This window comes from Heterocephalus glaber, unplaced genomic scaffold (genome assembly GCF_053883595.1).
Source record: "Heterocephalus glaber isolate CG9 unplaced genomic scaffold, H.glaber_assembly_v1.0 deba00001472, whole genome shotgun sequence".
Taxonomy (NCBI): Eukaryota; Metazoa; Chordata; class Mammalia; order Rodentia; family Bathyergidae; genus Heterocephalus; species Heterocephalus glaber.
In genome coordinates this window covers 62,007,577-62,028,568 of record NW_028258315.1, presented here as the reverse complement: position 1 = coordinate 62,028,568, position 20,992 = coordinate 62,007,577, and the positions used below count along the sequence as shown (strand labels likewise).

Below are 20,992 nucleotides of genomic sequence, written 5' to 3'. Positions count from 1 at the left end.
TTCATGATAGCAGCCATTCTTTCTGGAGTGAGGTGGAATCTCAGCATTGTTTTCATTTGCATCTCTTGAATGACCAGTGATGTTGAACGTTTTTTCATGTATTTATTTGTTATTTCTACTTCTCTGTCTGAGAAATGTCTGTTCATTTCAGATGCCCATTTTCGATAAAATGGAATACTACTCAGCCATAAAAAATTAGAAATTAGAGACATTTATAGCTAAGTGGATGCACATTGAGGTGATACTCTTAAGTGAAATAAATAGGACACACATGTACAAATACCATATAGTTTCTCTGGTGTGAGAAACTGAAAGTGTAAATAAGGACTAAATGTATAATAGGTAATGTGAAATAGGAAGAAAAGGGGCAAAGGGGAAGGAAGTGGGAGGGCTAGGGGAAAGAATAGAAGGGAATGAAATTAATATGAGAAAATGGAAAAATAGGAACAAAATCTTTGTAAATAGGGAGGACTGGAGGAGGGGTTGAAGGGAGGGCTGGGCAAGGGTGAAAAATAAGAACCAAGAGAGACCATGTAAAGGTGCAAATTTCCAATGATGAATGTCATTATATTGTATACCTAAAATGTACCAATGATTAGAATGAATAATTGATAATGCAAAATAGGAAGAAAAGGTCCAAAGGGGTAGGGATAGTGGGAGGGGCAGGGGAAAGGACAGAAGGGAAAGGAAAAATGATGAGAAATGGAAAAAATGGAAATAAAGTCTTTGTAAATAGGGAAGGGTGGAGGGGGTGAAGGGAGGGCTAGGAATGTGGAAAAAATAAGAACCAAGATGCATTATGTAAAGGTACAACTCCCAATGAGGAATGTAATTGTGTTGTATACCTAAAACGTACCAATAAAAGAATTTAACAAAAAAAATCCTTAGGTTAGTATCCCTACTTGCATAAACCAGGATTATGTGTGAGATCCTAACTCTAAAATGATCTTTTCTAAACTGATGTCCTGGGCTCTTCCAAGTGCCTCAGGTGCTATATATTTTGAGAGGACACTTTTACCTCAGTGGTGATATGGGTCCAATCTGCCTAATGATATTACACAGTCAGAATAAGCAAGAACATCTTAATAAGCAAAGGGAACCAAATAGTAGGTTGCTTAAATCTACTTTGTCAGTCATTTTAATCACTATATTCTCCAGGGCAACTCTTCAGCAGGATGTATGGGACCTGCCCACTAGTTCCAATAAAATCTTTATAGGGTCTATGTCAGAAACTCTTTCTTGGTCCTGGAAAACAATTCCTCTGTCCCTCATCCAAGGATCATCAGCATGTAGGATGTCTTCCTTGTTGTGTTTCTCTATTCAAGTTTTAAGACTTATTTCTGGAAAAAAGCATAGGAAGAAGTTTTCAGAAGTGAGTCATGGACTCCTCAGGTGCCTAAAAAACAGGAAAGTCACAAATTCATCTAACACATTGTTTATTTTTCCTTTTTCTCAAAACCAAGAAGAATGAAGAATTCTTACAAATATGAGAACAGAATATCTATAATATTTTCAAATCATATCACTATAAAATTATAAATGTAAGACCCCAAGGGTTTTTGTGACTAATAAATCATAGTAGATATAGAGATAGTTATATATTTTTTCTTATTCTAATGACATGTTATGATTCTGCCTAATCACATCTCTTTTTTAAAAAATTACTCTAGGTACAACATGTGTTAGTTGTAAGTGCTGACATTTTCATACTTTATACATCACAGCCTAAGATGTTCTGGGTTGTACCTGTGCTGGGGCTCAGAATATAATATTCAAAGGTTTAGCACCATGCCAACTAAAACAGCTACAGAAGTAAGTAGGTTACTCTATTCTTCCTCTGCCTTTCTCTGTCAGCTATCGTCATAAAAAATTCTTTGATTGACTTTGTGACAGGTGTCCTGTCCCCTACCTAGGGGCGAGGAATGTTACACAGAGTGCGCAAAAGATTCTGAACAGACAGGTCTTTGCTGTATTTCCCTTAGATTATGATCATTAGATCAGATTCTTTCTTTGTCCAACAACATTTCTACACTGAAATAGGCTTATTGTTCATTCACTGATTGTAAGTATAAAAATACACAAATTTCCCTGCATCCTTGGGTCTTCATTTCTGAAGGCTCCCATGTCACATCAAACTTTATTAATTTGTTATGCTTTTCTTTTAATGTTTTTTCTTATACATGTCTCATCCATAACATTTGGAAAGAGTGAAATAAAGATACTATGTTTTTTAAAAAAGATACCATTTTTTCTACCCTATAATAGTTTGGACTGGGCTAAGAAATTTGAACACATAGATTGGCAAAATTCTGTGTTCTGTGGAAACTAGCTCGAAAATGGACTTCACTAATTATGTCTTATCCTGGGGATGCAGAGAGCATAACTAAAAGACTAGACAGGAAAGTAATATAAGAGATTGCTTTTATTATGAAGGCAGTAATTAATCTCTACCATTTACTTCCCTACAGTAACGTTTCTCATCTTTGGTAATATTGGTAGTGTGTGTGTGTGTGTGTGTGTGTGTGTGTGTGTATGTGTGTGTGTATTATCCTGTGGATTTTAGGATATGGATCAGCATCCATAGACTATACTTATTAGATTCAAGGTCCATTCCCTCTCCAGTCCAGAACAAAAAAAAATGTTTCAAGACATTGTCAGTCTCCCAGGGGGGTTAAAATATCCTCAGTTGAGAAACACTGCCCAGTGGATCTTAAGCCAGTAGATAAATATACACAGAAATCAAAAGGGAAAGTTTAAAAGCTATAATTCTAAAGAAAGTATAATATGGCTTGATATTAAACATCAAGGCTCCACTCTATTCTTTTCAATGAATCAACTAAGAAAGAAAATGGAAGAAGTCAAGAAGGATAGAAAATAAATGAGTGGTAGATGGTCAGTAGTCCTGGCTCAGACTATTCAGTCTTTAGTCACATCCTCCCAAATGAAGAAGCTGTTCTACAGAAGCTAAATATGCTTTTCTTTCTCACACAGAAGGCATGGTTCCTATTTACATAGATGAGATTAAAATATCTGTTAGAGAGAAAATGTATGATCTAGAAATGGTATGAAAATAACCAAGAAGAGCTGAAATATATAAAGGGACAAGAGGAATAATGAAGAAACAGAAAACAAAACTAACAGACAGCTTTCACTTGTTGGAACCAGTATTGGAGTACATTGAGGCAGAGAAGGAGACTCTGAAAGGTAAAGATTTTTTTTCCATTACGTTTATTGGTACCTTTTAGGTATACATTATGGAAAAAATTTTTACCAGGTCTCCCTCAAACTAAGATCTACTATCTAGACTATATAAAGCACTTTTAAAAAATCAGACCCCCAAATTTAAAGACCCAGTTCAAAAACAGGCATCTGAAATGAACAGATAATTCTCACACAAAGATTTTATTTCTATACTTAGAGGAGTCCAGTTTCAGCCAAAGTTCTTATGTCCAAAACAATAATAAAACCTTGTGTTTTATTTCTGAAATAATCCTACTCAGTTTCTCCTCCTTAAAATTAAATAGATGAGATTTAAATACTTGTAGTGCTTTATCATTTGCATTAAATGAAAGTGCCTAGTCAGTAATGTCAAACAAAATCTGAACCCATGACATTTTTAAAAACTCAATTTAAATAGCTAAAAGATAATCTTCTTCTTCATATGGAGTTTTAAATTATTCTGAGTGTGTATTCGTGCATTTGTATGTGTCTGAACTCTTTTTCATATCCAGCACAACCCTAGACTGCCACAAGACCAGGAGATAACTATCTCTCTTCAGCTGATGTTTTCCTTTTCAGTCCAGTTAATTATCTTTTCTATTATAATTATGAAATCTGATTTTTCTACAAGGGATTTTATCTACTTTCTGTATCATTGAAATGTTCTATTATCATAAATATTTTGCTGTCCCTCACAACATCCTTTGTAAATTCTCTAAATTTTAACACTACACTCAAGATTTTAGTTGTAAAAACCCAAAGCAAAACAACAACAAATAGGTTTTACAATGTTCATAAAATTAGGAAAATAATATGTTGTTACTACAGAAAACCCCACTGACGTGACAAACTAAAGTAATAGTAGAATGTTTCATTTTCAACTTTCACCAAAAGAAGTAGGAGTACACAGCCTACCTTCTCTGCTTCTAATGACCTTTTTCTTTACATTCCTTACTTCACCTTACATGACTGCAAATGTTGGGGAAGTCTTTAAAAGGAAAATTTCTTCATGGCTTGCTATCATGTCCTTTCAACAATGAATCATACATCAAAGTGAATATTCCTAGTGTTTTAAAGCATTACTACAAATTAGACATAAATGGAGCTGGTATATGAGTCTCAGAATTTTAAAGACTGGATGAACATTATACAAAACCTATCTCCCTTTATAGATGGAACAAATAAATGCCAGAAAATTTGGCTTAAAGCTGAATAAGTAATTCTGAATGTTGAACATAGATCATTTTACACTAAATGTTGTTCAGTGTCCTCTGTTTCTGCCATTAAAATTGCACAATCTCCACATCTTTTTGTACTATTACATGTAGCCATTATATAACTAAAAATATATTAAAGTGGTTTAATTTTTATGTCTTGAGGCAAGTGCATAATGAACTTCTCCTGGCATCTGAATATCACTAAGGAAAAAGAGAAGCTAGCTCTGTGCCAGATATTAGGCTAAGCACTCCATGTACAATCATCACTTTAAGTCACTAAAATGACTGAAATCTATCAAACAGGCACTAATACTGCCTCGTTCAGGATCCAGCTAAACAAACTAGACTTTTCTAGATTCCTGAAAAGAAAAATCATATAATTCTAGCGGGATGAGTAAACACATTCTAGACTGAGGCTATGACCACCCCAGGCTCCCAAGCCAGCTTTTGCCTCGGGCAAAGTGAAGAAGTTGCTCATCACATCAGGAGGCCCCATCCACTGAAGGAAGGCTTCAGAACCAATTGAATTATTCCTGAGCAGCAAAATACAGCTCTAAATTCCAAATCCAATTCTCCAAGGAGTATATTTAGTCAGCTCTCCATACTCTGGGCTCAGCATCTGCTACCAACCCAGAATGTGAATATTTGAAATTATTTGTTTCTTATGCAATATATTAGAACCAGTCCTTACATAATATTTATATTGTTTTAGGAATTACGATTAATCTAGTGATGATTTAGAGTATATAGGAGGATGTGCATAGGTTACATGCAAATATTATACCATTGGATATAATGGAGTTCACCAACTGTAGATTTGTTAAAAATTCTTTTATTGATACATTTTAGGTATATAACACATTTACATTTCTCATTGGGAACTTATACTTTTACTTGATGCATCTTGGTTCTTATTTTATCCACATTCCTAGCCCTCCTTTCACCTCCTACACCCTTCCCTATTTACAAAGACTTTATTTCCATTTTTTCCATTTCTCATCATTTCCTTTCCCTTCTTTCCTTACCCCTGCCCCTCCCACTACCCCTACCCCTTTGGACCTTTTCTTCCTATTTTACATTATCGATTATTCATTCTAATCATTGGCACATTTTAGGTATACAATATAATGACATTCATCATTGGAAATTTGCACCTTTACATAATCTCTCATGGTTATTTTTCACCCTTGCCCAGCCTTCCCTTCAACCCCTCCATTCCTCCCTATTTACAAAGATTTTGTTTACATTTTTCCATTTTCTCATATTAATTCCATTCTCTTCCTTCCTTTCCCCTACCCCCCCCACTTCCCCTTCCCCTTTGCCACTTTTTTTTCCTATTTCACATTATCTATTATAACTTTTAGTCCTTATTTACACTTTCAGTTTCTCACACTAGAGAAATTATTTGGTATTTATACATATGTGTCCTATTTATTTCACTTAAGAGTATTGCCTCAATGTGCATCCATTTAGCTATGCCTGTAATTTCTCATTTTTTATGGCTGAGTAGTACTCCATTTAAAAAAACTTATATATTAATTGGTACATTTTAGTTATACAATACATTTACATTTATCATTGGGTGTTTGTACCTGAACAAGATATATCTTAGTTCTTATTTTTCCCCCATTACCTATGTGCCCTTCACCCTCACCACCCTTCCCTATTTACATAGACTTTGTTTCCTTTTTTATTCTTTCTCATAATTTTCCTTTCCTTTCTTCCCTTTCCACTTCCCCTTCTGCCACTCCTACCCCTTTGGAACTTTTCCTATTTCAAATTATCAGTTATTTGTTTTAATCATTTTCATCCTTATTTACACTTTCAGTTTCTCACACTAGAGATACTATTCAGCACTTACACATGTGTGTCCTATTTATTTCACTTAAGAGTATGGCCTCAATGCATCCATTTAGCTATAAATTATTCTAGTTTCTCTTTATGGCTGAGTAGAACTTCATTTTATAAAAAACACATTTTTTTTTTAATCTAGTCTCCAGTTGATGGGCATTTGGGCTGTTTCCAAGTTTTAGATATTACAAACTGTGCTGCTATGAACATGGGTGCACATAGATCACTGTGGTATGATTCTTTTAATTCTTTGGGGAGGACACCCAGCAGAGGAATAGCTGGGTCAAATGGGACTTCCTCTACTAGTTCTTTGAGGTATCTCTATACTGATTTCCACAGTGGTTGCACCAGTCTACACTCCCACCAGCAGTGGAGCAGGGTTCCTCTTTCCCCACAGCCCCACCAGCATTTGTTATTGGTTGATTTCATGATAGCAGCCGTTCTTTCTGGAGTGAAGTGGAATCTCAGCGTTGTTTTCATTTGCATCTCTCGAATGACCAGTGGTGTTGAACAATTATTCATGTATTTATTTGCTATTTGTACTTCTTTGTCTGAGGAATGTCTGTTCATTTCAGATGCCCATTTTCAGATTGTGTCTTTAAATTTGGAAAGTCTGATCTTTTTAAGTTCTTTATAGATTCAAGATAGTAGACCTTTGTCTGAGGAACAGCAGGTGAGGATTTTTTCCCACATTGTGGGTTGACACTTCACACTGCTGGTGGTTTCTCTTGCTGTGCAGAAGCTTTTTAATAAGAAGAGATCCCACTTGTTGATTGTGCTAGCTCATGGGCAACTGAGGTTTTGTTCATAAAATCTTTTCCTATACCAATGTCTTCAAGAGCTCCACCTAACCTCTGTTTCAGCCAGTTCAGCGTTTCTATTTTAATATTTAGATCTTTAATCCATTTTAATTTGAGTTTAGTGCACGGTGAGAGAGATAGGTCCAGTTTTAATCTTCAGCAAGTTGAAATCCAATTTTTCCAGCACCATTTATTAAACAGGCTATCTTTCCTCCAGTGAGGGTGTTTGGCTCCTTTATTGAGGATGAGGTGGCTGAGTGTGTCTGGAGTTGTTCCCGCATCTTCTAATCTGTTCCACTGGTCCTCAAATCTGTTTCTTTGCCGGTACCATGCTGTTTTTATCACAGTAGCTTTGTAGTAGAGTTGCAGGTTGGGGATTGTAATACTCCCTGCCATGTCTCTGTTGCCTAGAATTGCTTTTGCTATTCTGGGTCTCTTCTTGTTCCAAATGAATTTTTGGATTGTTTTCTCAAGGTCCATGAAGTATGCTGCTGGGATCTCAATTGGAATTGCATTGAATGTATATAGCAGTTTGGGAAGTATTTCCATTTTCACTATATTGATCCTTCCTACCCAGGAGGCAGGGGATGTCTGTGCATTTTCTGTTATCATCTTCAATCTCTCTTTTCAGAGTGCTATAGTTTTCAGAGAAGAGGTATTTGATTTCTTTCATTAGGTTGATTCCTAGGTATTTCAGTTTTTTGGATACTATTGTGAAGGGAATTATTTGCCCTATTTCTCTCTCAGTGACTCTGTTGTTCATGTAGAGGAAAGCAATTGAATTTTATGTGTTGACCTTGTATCCAGCTACTTAACTGAATTTGGTTATTAAGTCTAGAAGACTTTTGGTGGAGTTCTTGGGGTCTTCTATATAGAGTATCATGTCATCTGCAAATAATGACAATTTGACTTCTTCATTTCCTATCTTTATTCCTTTTATTTCTTTCTCTTGTCTAATTGGTGTGGCTAATGTTTCCAAAACTATACTGAACAAGAGTGGTGATAGTGGACATCCTTGTCGTGTTCCTGATTTAGTGTGAAGGATTTCAGTTTTTGACTATTTAGTATAATACTGGCTGTTGGTTTTTCATAGATGGTTTCTATCAGTTTGAGGTAGAGACCATCTATTCCAATTTTTTGTAGGGTTTTTATCATAAATGCATGTTGGATTTTGTCAAATGCTTTTTCTACACCTATTGAGATGATCATATGGTTTTTGTCCTTGCCTCTATTGATATAGTGTATTACATTGAATTATTTGCATATGTTGAAACATTCCTGCACCCCTGGGATGAATCCCACTTGATCAGGATGTATGATCTTCTTGATGATCTTCTGCATTCTATTTGCCAGTATCTTGTTAAGGATTTTTGCATCTATGTTCATTAGTGAGACTGGCCTATAGTTCCTCTTTTCAGTTGGGTCTTTCTCTGCTTTGGGGATCAATGTGATGCTTGCTTCCAGGAATGAATTTGGGTGTATTGCTTCCCTTTCAATTTCATTGAATTTTAAACAGTAGTGACAGTATTTCCTCTCTAAATGTCTTGTAGAGTTCAGCAGTGAAGCCATCAGGGGCCGGGCTTTTCTTAGTTGATAAGTTTTTAATTACATTTTCAATTTCATTGATTGATATTGGTTTGCTTAGAAATTTTAGGTCTTCTTCATTCAACTTTGGTAATTCATATGTATCTAGGAATCTGTCCATTTCTTTCATGTTTTCCATCTTATTGGCATATAGGTTCTGGAAATAGGTATTGATGATCCTCTGGATTTCTGCTGGGTCTGTTGTAATTTCACCCTTTTCATTCCTAATTGCATGGATTTGGGCCTTTTCTTTCCTTTTTCTGAGAAGGTTGGCTAAGGGTTTGTCAATTTTCTTGATTCTTTCGAAGAATCAACTCTTGGCTTCATTGATTTTTTGTATCATTCTCTTAGTCTCCATTGCATTGATTTCTCCTCTGATCTTTATAATTTCCTCCTTTTTATGGGCTTTGGGTTTCTCTTGCTCTTCTTTTTCTAGAAGCTTGAGGTTAAGAAGCCGGTTTTTTAATTGGGCTCGTTCTGTTTTCCTATATGCGTATTCACTGCTATGAATTTCCCTCATAAAACTGCTTTCATTGGGTACCATAGGCTCTGATATGTTGTATTGTTATTGTCATTTAATTGAAGGAACTGTCTGATTTCTTCTTTAATTTCCTCTGTGACCCACTGGTCATTCAGAAGTGTGTTGTTCAATTTCCACATGTTTATGAAATTTTTGGGGATTCTTTTGCTATGGATCTTCAATTTCATCGCACTATGGTCTGATAATATACAGGGGATAACTTCAGTTCCTTTGCACTTACTTAAACATGTTCTATGTGTGAGTATGTGGTCTATTTTGGAGAATGACCCATGTGCAGCTGAGAAGAATGTGTATTCTGATTTTGTGGTGGGACACTCTGTAAACATCTGTTAAGATCATTTGTTCAAGAGTTCGATTGAATCCTAGTATTTATTACTTATTTTTTGTCTAGTTGATCTATCTATTTGTGACAGCGGGGTTTTCAGGTCCCCCACTACAATTGTATTAGTGCATATATGACTTTTCATGTCCATTAGTATTTGTTTTATATAGTGGGGTGTACTAGTGTTTGGTGCATAGACATTTATAATTGTCATCTCTTCCTCTTGGATTTTTCCTTTTACAAGGATGTAGTGACCTTCTTTGTCTCTCTTAATCAGTGTTGGTTTGAAATCTACTTGATCTGCAAAGAGGATAGCTACTCCTGCTTTTTTTCAGGTTTCCTTCACATGGAGTATTGTTTTCCACCCTTTAACTTTCAGTCTATGAGTTTTCTTTTGAATGAAGTGTGTTTCTTGTATGCAGCATATTGTTGGATTTTGCTTCTTGACCCATTCTGCCAGTCTATTTCTTTTGGTTGGTGAATTGAGACCATTAACATTGATGGTTTAAACTGAAACATATTGACTTATCATTGCCATGACATTTTCTTTTTGTTGTGTTCTCCCCCTTTACATTTAATTTCTTGTCATGCCAGATGGGTTCATTCTGCTTTGCTTCCTGAGGTTGTGATCCTCATTGTCTGTTCCTAGGATATTTTCTAAAATTTTTGGAGTGCTGGTTTGGTATTCTCAAAGTTCTTCAGGTGCTCTTTGTCATGAAAGTGTCTTATTTCTCCATCAACTTTGAAAGATAGTTTTGCAGGGTGCATCCATCTGGGTTGGAGGCTGTTTTCTTTTAGGGCTTGGAATATGCTACTCCAAGCTCTTCTTGCCTTGATGGTTTGTGTTGGGAAGTCTTCTGTGATTCTGATGGGCTTTCCTTTGTATGTGATTTGTTTCTTTTCTCTCACTGCTTGGAGAACTTTGTTCTTCTGTTGTGTTTCTGGAATCTTAACAATTATATGCCTATGTGTAGATTTTTTTTGATCAAGGTTATTTGGAGTCCTATATGCCTCACTTATGTGTAGGTCAAGTTCTTTTCCCCTGCTTGGGAAGTTTTCTGCCATTACTTCTGTGAAGAGTTTTTTTTTTAATGCCATCTCCACTCTCTCCTGTTTCTTCATTGACTCCAATCAGTCTTATGTTATTCTTCTTTATATCGTCTAGCAGCTTCTGGATTGATTTCTCATGTTCCCTTACAATTTTGAAGCAATTTTTCTTTTCCTGGTCACTAACTGCAATCTTACCTTCTATATCTGAAATTCTGTATATTTTATTGTTTCCAAATTTCTAAAACTAATCCCCCACAGATATTGAGAGAAGACTCTATGTGTTTTGCAAAACTAAAATCACATCCAGTACCATACCTGGAAAGGAACTGGAGAATAAACACTAGAACCTGGAAAGTTTAAAAATCACTAGAACTCTTGTAAGAAAAGAGTCAGAATGGCTGTTACAGAATCCAATACAAAGGAATTCCACAGTAATTAGCCCCATTTAAAATGAGACAAAATTCTAATGACACGGACTAGTTTACACACCTTGGGGAGGAGAAATTTGTGCTCAAATGTGGATTTATATAATTTAAATAGCTTGTCTTTTCTTTTTTAAAAATTTTTTCCCATTAAGTTTATCGGTACATTTTCAGTATAAAATACAGTTACATTCATCATTGGGATCTTGTATCATTACATGAGTTTCTTGGTTCTTTTTTTTTCCCCTTCCTTTGCCTTCCCGTCACCCCCTCCACACTTCCGTATTTGCAAAGACTTTGTTTCCATTTTTTTCCTTTTCTCATATTTTTTCTTTTCCCTTTTTTCCTTTCCCCTACCCCTCCCACTTCCCCTGCTCCTTTAGACCTTTACTTCCTGTTACACAATATCAATTATACATTTTTTAAATTACAATATCAAGATGTAGGAGACATTACCACAGATTTCAGAGAATTTAAAAGGATATAGAAAGCATATTTCAAAAATTTCTTTTGAAATAAATTTGACAACTTCTAAGAAGTACCTTGGAGGGCAAATTAATGAAACTAACTCTGGAGGAAATATAAAATTTGAATACCACTTATTAAAGAAAGTATATTCCTAGCTTGAAAACCTACCTATATGACAACAGCAGACTCATAAACATTTTAACTGATAAATTATACCAAACAATTAAAGCAGAAAAAAGAAGGAACACTTCTCCCCTCATTTAAGGAACTCAACATAGTGTTAATCCTAAAACTGGATAAAGATAATAGAAGAAAAATGTATGAACATAGATAGAAATTTGTTTAACAAAACAAACTATTAGAAGTCAGATCTGGCAGTATGTAGAAAGTGGTTTTATTATAGGGATGGAAGTGTTAGTTCAGCATTGGAAGATCCACCCCCAAAAGTCATCATTTTAACAGAGGAAAGGAAAAAGCCATATGATCCTGTCACTAGTTGGAGAAAAAGTATTGGACTATATTCTACAGGTGTTCATGGTAAAAGCTATCAGGAGACTAGAAGTAGAACAGAACCTTCTCAACAGATTAAAGACATGTACTCCATACTTCCAATGAGAATGCCTTATATGAATGGAGAAGATACAATGCTTTCTCCTTAAGGTGGGGAACAAGAGCAGATATGCTTACTCTTTATCTGTCCATTAAACTTTGAAACCTAGGCCCCACCAAAATAGTCTGGCAATAAAATGACACAATTAGGATAGGATTGGCAAGGTAGAAGGAAAATCTTTATATTTAGATGAAATGATCATCTACAGAGAAAATACTAAGAAATCTCTAGGAGCCCCTAGAACTGGTATTTGAATTTAGCAGGATTAGAAATCACAAGGTATATATAAAAATTCAGGCCTGTTTATACTTGCTATAAATGAAGAATTGGATATTGAAATTTAAAAGTTATGTAGGGGTACAAAGGACCTAGAAAAGTTAAAAAAAAAAACAGTGTTGGAAGATATTTAGTACCTAATTTTAAGACTTCTTCTAAAGCTACAGGAATCAAGGCAGTGTTGGAGTAAGGAAAGACATATAGATCATTGGAAAAAAACAGAGAATCTATAAATAGAACCACATGTATATGGTCCACTGAGTTTTGAAAGATTATTTAACATTAGCATTTTATAGAATGTAAGCTCAGTTTAAGAGCTGAGGCAAAGACAATGTTTTCAGCAAATGGCACTAGAACACCTGGTATCTGTATATAAAAAATTAACCCCAACCCTCTGTTTCCATACATGAAAATAACTTGAAGGGAACTATGAACCTAAATATGAAAGCCTAAAAGTTTAAAACTTTAAGAAGAAATTATAAGGGAAAATGTTTATGAATTCAGGGTAGACAAAAACTACCTAGGATACAAAAGACGTGATGTATAAAAGAAAAAAATTGATAAATGAGATTCCATCAAAATTTAGAACTTTAAATGACATCATAAAAATGAAAAGTAGTCCTCAAACAGACCATATTTACAATGCATATAACCTATGACCAGAATATATAAAGAATTCTTAGAGCTCATTAATAGATAACCCAATTAAAAAGTAGACATAAGAACATGATAAATAGCCAGTACAACACAAGGAAAGGTGTGTAACTCTAGAATCAGAAAAATACTAATCAGTACAATAACAAGATTGAATTATACACTCATTAGGGAGATGAAGTTAAAAGTCGTGACTTTTTCTTTTTGTTGGATTCTCCCCCTTTGCCTTTAATTTGTCACACCCAATGGATTCATTCTGCTGGGTTTCCTGGGGTTGTGATCCTCATTGTCTTTTCCTAGGGTATTTTCTAAAATTTTTTGGAGTGCTGGTTTGATAGTCATGAAATTCCTGATATGCTCTTTATCATGAAAGTATCTTATTTCTCCATCAATTTTTAAAGGTAGTTTTGCAGGGTACATCAATCTGGGTTGGAGGCTGTTTTTCTTTAGGGCTTGAAATACATCACTCCAAGCTCTTCTTGCCTTGAGGGTTTGCATTGAGAAGTCTGCTGTGATTCTCATGGGCTTTCCTTTGTATGTGATTTATTTCTTTTCTCTCACTGCTTGTAGAATTTTGTTCTTCTGTTGGATTTCTGGAATCCTAACTATTATATGCCTATGTGTAGATTTTTTTTGATCAAGGCTAGTTGGAGTCCCATATGCCTCACTTATCTGTATGTTAAGTTCTTTTCTCCTCCTTGGGAAGTTTTCTGCCATCACTTCTGTGAAGAGTTTTTTTATGTCATCTGCACTCTCTCCTCTTTCTTCATTGAGTCCAATCAGTCTTATGTTATTCTTCTTTCCATCATCTAGCAGATGCTGGATTGATTTCTCATGTTCCTTTACAATTTTAAAGCAATTTTTCTTTTCCTTGTCACTAATTGCAATATTTTCTTTTATATCTGAAATTTTATCCTCACATTGGTTCATTCTGCTGCGCAGACTTTCGATGTAGTTTTTAATCTCCTGGAAATCTATTTGCATCTGTTTTATGGATTCCATTTGTTTCCTATGTTGGGATTCCATCATGTTCCTCAGATCCTCTATTTTTTTATCTGTGTGCTCTCTAGATTAATCATGTCTTGCACCATGAGCAAAATCTTTGCTGTTATCTGAGTAATTATTTCTGATTTCATTTTTCCCAGATCCTCTTTTGTTGCCAGTTCAGAGAGTCCAGGTGGTTGAGTATCAGATTGTTCCATCTCATTTCCCTTTGGGGTTGCTGTAGGTGACCCAGAAGTCTGTTTTTGAGATTTGTTTATGTGTCTTCTCATTTCCATGGCAGGGAGGGGGGTGCTTCTGGTGCATGTGGCTCAGCTTCTCTGCCCTAGGAGCTTGGGATGGCAGTGGGGGAGCTTCCTTCCAGGTGCTGGGACCAGCTCAGCTTCTCTCGCTTGTCTTTTCTGTATACCAGAATGAGTTCCTTGAGTGGCCCATCCAAACCACAGAAACTTTCTTAATCTCTCTCTCTCTCTCTCTCTCTCTCTCTCTCTCTCTGAATTCTGGTGATCAATTCCAGGGCTTTATGCATAGTAAGCAAGTGCTTTGCAACTGATCTATAAACATTGCCCTTCCACCCTTTATCCAGCTAAGTTTTGACCTTTTTTACCTTTCCTTTTTGAAATGAGTTTACCAAAAGTTTGTTCTCATTTCATTCCATGCATCAGTTATTCAACAGAAAACTGTGTCCTTATCATGCTTATAAAGCATTAGATAACCCACTCTGCTAATAGTGTCAAAGAAGCACAGCTATATGAATTAGTAAGAAATATTATTTCCAATATACAGTTAGAGTCAATGGTTAATTCAAGATGCTTGAAATTCTGGGGCAATTTAATAGGTACACATCTATTGCTTTTAGGAAAAAAATTCAGAAAATGGATCACATACAATGCCAACATAAACTTTAAAGTAGTACCTCTTCTAGATATTATAAACTTTCTTGAGATGTTTAGCCCAAGGGCCTCGATGATGCCATGTTTCTCACCAAAAATCCAGTGCTATGAGAAACTGTTGCAGCCAAGAGATGCCAGTTTAGTCTTGTTCCCTGCATGAGATCTTAGAACAGAAAAAGGATGCTACATAAAAGAAAGGAAATCTGAATAAAATGTGAACATTTAGTTCGTAATAATGTATAATATTGGCTCATTTTTATGACAAATAAGCCACATCAATGTAAAATGTTATTCATAGGGAAAATTGTGTGTAAGACTAATGGGAATTCTATGCTGTATTTTAGAAGCTTTTTGTTTTTTGGTTTTTTTTTTTGGTGGCATGGGGATCGAACTCAGGACCTTGCACTTGCAAGGCAGGTGTGGTGCCACTGAGCTAAATTCCCAGCGCTTAGACACTTTTCTGAAAGCCAGGAACTAAAATACAAAGTTTATGTTTAAAAAATAGGAAAAGCAGGTGCAAGGATTAAAAATTAAAATTCTCCAGAAGTATAATATCATTTTTGAAATAAAACAATGAAGACTAATTTGAAGACAATATTGAACTAAAATTCAGGGCAGGAGGGGAAGAGATCACTAAAACAAAACTATAACTTGAGTTAAAAAAAGTGAAAAATGTGGCTTTATTCTGAGTTCTTGTCATGTTAATAAAAATCTAATTTCTGGAATTATCTTGCAGTTACATTTATTTATTTATTTATTTATTTATTTATTGCCTTTATTGAAATGAGCTTAGACATTAGGCTTTGGACAGCTGCCATGTACACTAAAATGAAGTGTAATTAAACTTGTTATTAGTGTTTTTAAGAGCATGTTAATGTTACTCATTAAACATTGGATGGATTGTTTTTTAATCCATGTTCCATGGTGGATGCATTTTATTTTATAGATGTTGGCCGAGATGCTGGCAAATGCTACAGCCTGTCCTCCATAATACTCATGGAAATGAAGTGTGTGCATCCTGAGCGAGCTTGGTGAGCAAAATCTGGCACTTAATGAAGTAAACAAAGAGCCTGTTTGTCAAGGGTGACTTTAGATTTGTATAAACGATCCTCACCTCCATAAGGATGATGAGGTGATTTTACCATGAGTGATTTTACAGTTGATCAGATGATTAAACACCTCTGCTCTGCTGCTCACATTAACAGAGAATATTTTTAAATTCATCCTTGCAACAAAGCTCAGGTTTATGCTACATTAGGGAGCCTATGGCAACTAGATGATGTTTCATTTGCTGTTCTATGTTGATCACTGGGGTTCAAATTTTTAGTTAAAATGAGCACAATTCGGTGTTTCAGATGACTTCCCGTTTACAACTCAGTGTGTGTTTGTTCTGCATTACTCTCAGTGGAACTCTTACTGTTTATGCCTCCAGACTTTTTAAGACTCATCTTTGAATGAAGATTAGAAAAAAATCCATTCATGTATCCTCCAAAGAAGAACTTTAAGATAATAGGTGGATCTTGGAGCTCAGATTATTAAACTCTCCTGGGAGATTAGAAGTGCATATCCCCATCTGACAGGGACACAGTTAGCTAATAAAAGGATCTTGTTTCTCTGGTTAAATTCTACGACTCTAATTTTATTGATTCTTCAAGAATTCAATTATTTTATTTTCATTTAATCAAATTATATTCAAGTCTTAGCCCCCAAACCTATTGACCTCGTGGTAAATTATAATTCTTGTCCTTATTGGGTATGTCATTTTCCCAAGATCCCTCCTAATTTAGGATATTTATAGTGACAAACAAGTTTTCCTATTGCAGTTTACTAGGTCCACAACAGATATCCTCACTATATAAGCTGATAATCCAACAGAGCTTTGCTTTTATGCCATGTGCACATCACGGAATGATTTCTGAGATTGGAAACATTTCAAAGTCAGCCCCTAACCAGCTCCTTGTTTCCTTCAAAATCCCATTACTTCCTTATTGTTTACTTTCCTAAACCCAAGGGCTCCATCTGGCAGATAACTTTTCAAGGTACCCAGTATTCAGAAAACAAAATCCAGGCAGACAAGATGCTTTATAGGAAGTCTCTGCAATTGACCTTGAAGTATAAACCTGAGTTGAGGCAAAAGATCATGAGATACCTGGATATTTTTGTGAAATGTACAAAGAGAGAATTTAAAGACAGGGGAAGAAAGACAAAAAAAGATGGATTTCCATTAGTTATTATTCAAACATGGTTTCCTGGGCCGCAAGTACTGTGTTTTTAGAGATACTGCTCACTTATATAACATCTTTTCATAAATTAAAAAATGAAAAAGATTTCATTTACATGATTCGGATGTTAGCAGTTGACAATGAGAATAGGAGAGAAAGTAATGGGGATTTTATTATAAAGAAAATGGTATGAAGTAATTTTCTAGGAAAAGTATAATAGAATGATTGAGATAAAGCAGTATAATTACTGGACAGCACTGGTAACCATTTGAGGTTTACTGTCATTAATTTACAGTGAAAACATTCAATCCATCCATTTATATTTTTCTTTCTCTGACCTTTTATATGGTTAAGGCTTTTGATTTTGTTTTGTTTTTTATTAAATTCTTTTATTGGTACATTGTAGGTATACAACACAATTAGATTTCTCATTGGGAATTGTACCTTTACATAATACATCTTGGTTTAAATAGGTAGGACTGGAGGGGTTGAAGGGAAGGCTGGGCAAGGGTGAAAAATGAGAACCAAGAGAGACTATGTAAAGGTGCAAATTTCCAATGATGAATGTCATTATATTGTATACCTAAAATGTACCAATTATTAGAATGAATAATCGATAATGTAAAATAAGAAGAAAAGGTCCAAAGGGGTAGGGATAGTGGGAGGGGCAGGGGAAAGGAAAGAAGGGAAAGGAAAAAATGATGAGTAATGGAAAAAATGGAAATAAAGTCTTTGTAAATAGGGAAGGGTGGAGGGCATGAAGGGAGGGCTAGGAATGTGGAAAAAATAAGAACCAAGATGCATTATATAAAGGTACAATTCTCAATGAGAAATGTAATTGTGTTGTATACCTACAATGTACCAATAAAAGAATTTAATACAAAAAAAAAGATTTTGTTCCTATTTTTCCATTTTCTCATATTAATCCCATTCCCTTCTATCCTTTCCCCTAGCCCTCCCACTTCCTTCCCCTTTGCCCCTTTTCTTCCTACTTCACATTACCTATTATACATTTAGTCCTTATTTACACTTTCAGTTTCTCACACCAGAGAAACTATTCAGTATTTACACATGTGTGTCCCATTTATTTCACTTAAGAGTATGGCCTCAATGTGCATACACTTAGCTATAAATGTCTCTAATTTCTCATTTTTTATGGCTGAGTAGTACTCCATTTTATAAAAAAACACATTTTCTTTATCCAGTCTCCAGTTGATGGGCATTTGGGCTGTTTCCAAGTTTTAGCTATTACAAACTGTGCTGCTATGAACATGGGTGCACATATATCACTGTGGTATGATTCTTTTAATTCATTGGGGAAGACCCCAGCAGTGGAATAGTGGGGTCCAATGGGACTTCCAGTCCTAGTTCTTTGAGGTATCTCCATACTGATTTCCACAGTGGTTGAACCAGTCTACACTCTCACCAGCAGTGGAGCAGGGTTCCTCTTTCCCCACAGCCCCACCAGCATTTGTTATTGGTTGATTTCATGATAGCAGCCATTCTTTCTGGAGTGAAGTGGAATCTCAGCGTTGTTTGCATTTGCATCTCTTGAATGACCAGTGATGTTGAACATTTTTTCATGTATTTATTTGCTATTTCTAATTCTTTGTCTGAGAAATGTTTGTTCATTTCAGATGCCCATTTTCAGATTGGATCTTTAAATTTGGGAGGTCTGATCTTTTTAAGTTCTTTATAGATTCGAGATAGTAGACCTTTGTCTGAGGAAGAGCAGGTGAAGATTTTTTCCCACATTGTGGGTTGTCTCTTCACACTACTGGTGGTTTCTCTTGCTGTGCAGAAGCCTTTTAATAAGAAGAGATCCCACTTGTTGATTGTTTGTGCTAGTTCACGGGCAACTGAGGTTTTGTTCATAAAATCTTTTCCTACACCAATGTCTTCAAGGGTTCTACCTAACCTTTGTTCCAACTGGTTCAGTTTCTATTTTAATATTTAGATCTTTAATCCATTTTGATTTTAGTTTAGTGCATGGTGAGAGATACAGGTCTAGTTTTAATCTTTGGCAAGGTGAAGCCCAATTTTTCCAGCACCATTTATTAAAGAGGCTATCTTTCCTCCAGTGAGGGTGTTTGGCTCCTTTATCAAAGATGAGATGGCTGAGTGTGTCTGGCATTGTTTCTGCATCTTCTAATCTGTTCCATTTGTCCTCAAGTCTGTTTCTTTGCCAGTACCATGCTGTTTTTATCACAGTAGCTTTGTAGTAGAGTTGCAGGTTGGGGATTGTGACACCACCTGCCGTGTCTCTGTTACCTAGAATTGCTTTTTCTATTCTGGCTCTCTTCTTGTTCCAAATGAATTTTTGGATTGTTTTCTCAAGGTCTATGAAGTATGCTGCTGGGATCTCAATTGGAATTGCATTAAATCTATATAGCAGATTTGGAGGTATGGCCATTTTCACTGTATTGATCCTTCCTACCCACTAGCAGGGGATGTCTGTCCATTTTCTGACATCATCTTCAATCTCTCTTTTCAAGTGCCATAGTTTTCAGAGAAGACGTCTTTGATTTCTTTTGTTAGGATGATTCCTAGGTATTTCAGTTTTTTGGATGCTATTGTGAAAGGAATTATTTGCCCTATTTCTCTCTCAGTGAGTCTGTCATTGGTGTAGAGGAAAGCTATTGATTTTTGTGTGTTGACGTTGTAACCAGCTACTTGACTGAATTTGGTTATTAAGTCTAGAAGACTTTTGGTGGAGTTCTTGGGGTCTTCTATATAGAGTATCATGTCATCTGCAAATAATGACAATTTGACTTCTTCATTTCCTATCTTTATTCCTTTTATTTCTTTCTCTTGTCTAATTGCCATGGCTAATGTTTCCAGAACTATATTGAACAAGAGTGGTGATAGTGGACATCCTTGTCTTGTTCCTGATTTGAGTGTGAAGGATTTCAGTTTTGGACCATTTAGTATGATATTGGCTGTTGGCTTTTCATAGATGGCTTCTATCAGTTTGAGGTAGAGACCATCTATTCCAATGTCTTGTAGGGTTTTTATCATAAATGCATGTTGGATTTTGTCAAATGCTTTTTCTGCACCTATTGAGATGATCATATGGTTTTTGTCCTTCTCTCTATTGATATAGTGTATTACATTAATTGATTTTCATATATTGAACCATCCCTGCATCTCTGGGATGAATCCCACTTGATCAGGGTGTATGATCTTCTTGATGATCTTCTGCATTCTGTTTGCCAGTCTCTTATTAAGGATTTTTGCATCTATGTTCATTAGTGAGATTGGCCTATAGTTCTCTTTTTCACTTGGGTCTTTCTCTGCTTTGGGGATGAAGGTGATGCTTGCTTCCAGGAATGAATTTGGGAGTATTGCTTCCCTTTCAATTTCACTGAAGAGTTTCAACAGTAGTGGCAGCAGTTCCTCTCTAAATATCTTGTAGAATTCAGCAGTGAAGCCATCAGGGCCCGGGCCTGGGCTTTTCTTAGTTGATAAGTTTTTAATTACATTTTCAATTTCATTGGTTGATATTGGGTTGTTCAGAGTTTTTAGGTTTTCTTCGTTCAACTTTGGTAATTCATATGTATCTAGAAATCTGTCCATTTCTTCTGTGTTGTCCATTTTATTGGTGTATAGGTTCTGGAAGTAGGTATTGATGATCCTCTGGATTTCTGCTGGGTCTGTTGTAACTTCACCCTTTTCATTCCTAATTGCATGGATTTGGGCCTTTCCTTTTTCTGACAAGGTTGGCTAAGGGTTTGTCAATTTTGTTGATTCTTTCGAAGAACCAACTCTTGGCTTCATTGATTTTTTTTGTATCGTTCTCTTAGTTTCCATTGCATTGATTTCTCCTCTGATCTTTATAATTTCCCCCCTTGTATAAGCTTT

At 35.6% G+C, this 20,992-nt stretch overlaps 1 long non-coding RNA gene across 1 annotated transcript in view; it reads right to left on the bottom strand.

The window, feature by feature from the left end:
• Positions 1-1,119: 1,119 nt before the first annotated feature.
• The window catches only part of LOC147826375 (uncharacterized), a 147,825-nt gene continuing 127,952 nt past the window's right edge, over positions 1,120-20,992 (bottom strand). The window contains exon 4 of the long non-coding RNA XR_015439254.1: positions 1,120-1,340. This is a non-coding gene — a long non-coding RNA (uncharacterized LOC147826375). The remainder of the gene's footprint in view (positions 1,341-20,992) is intronic.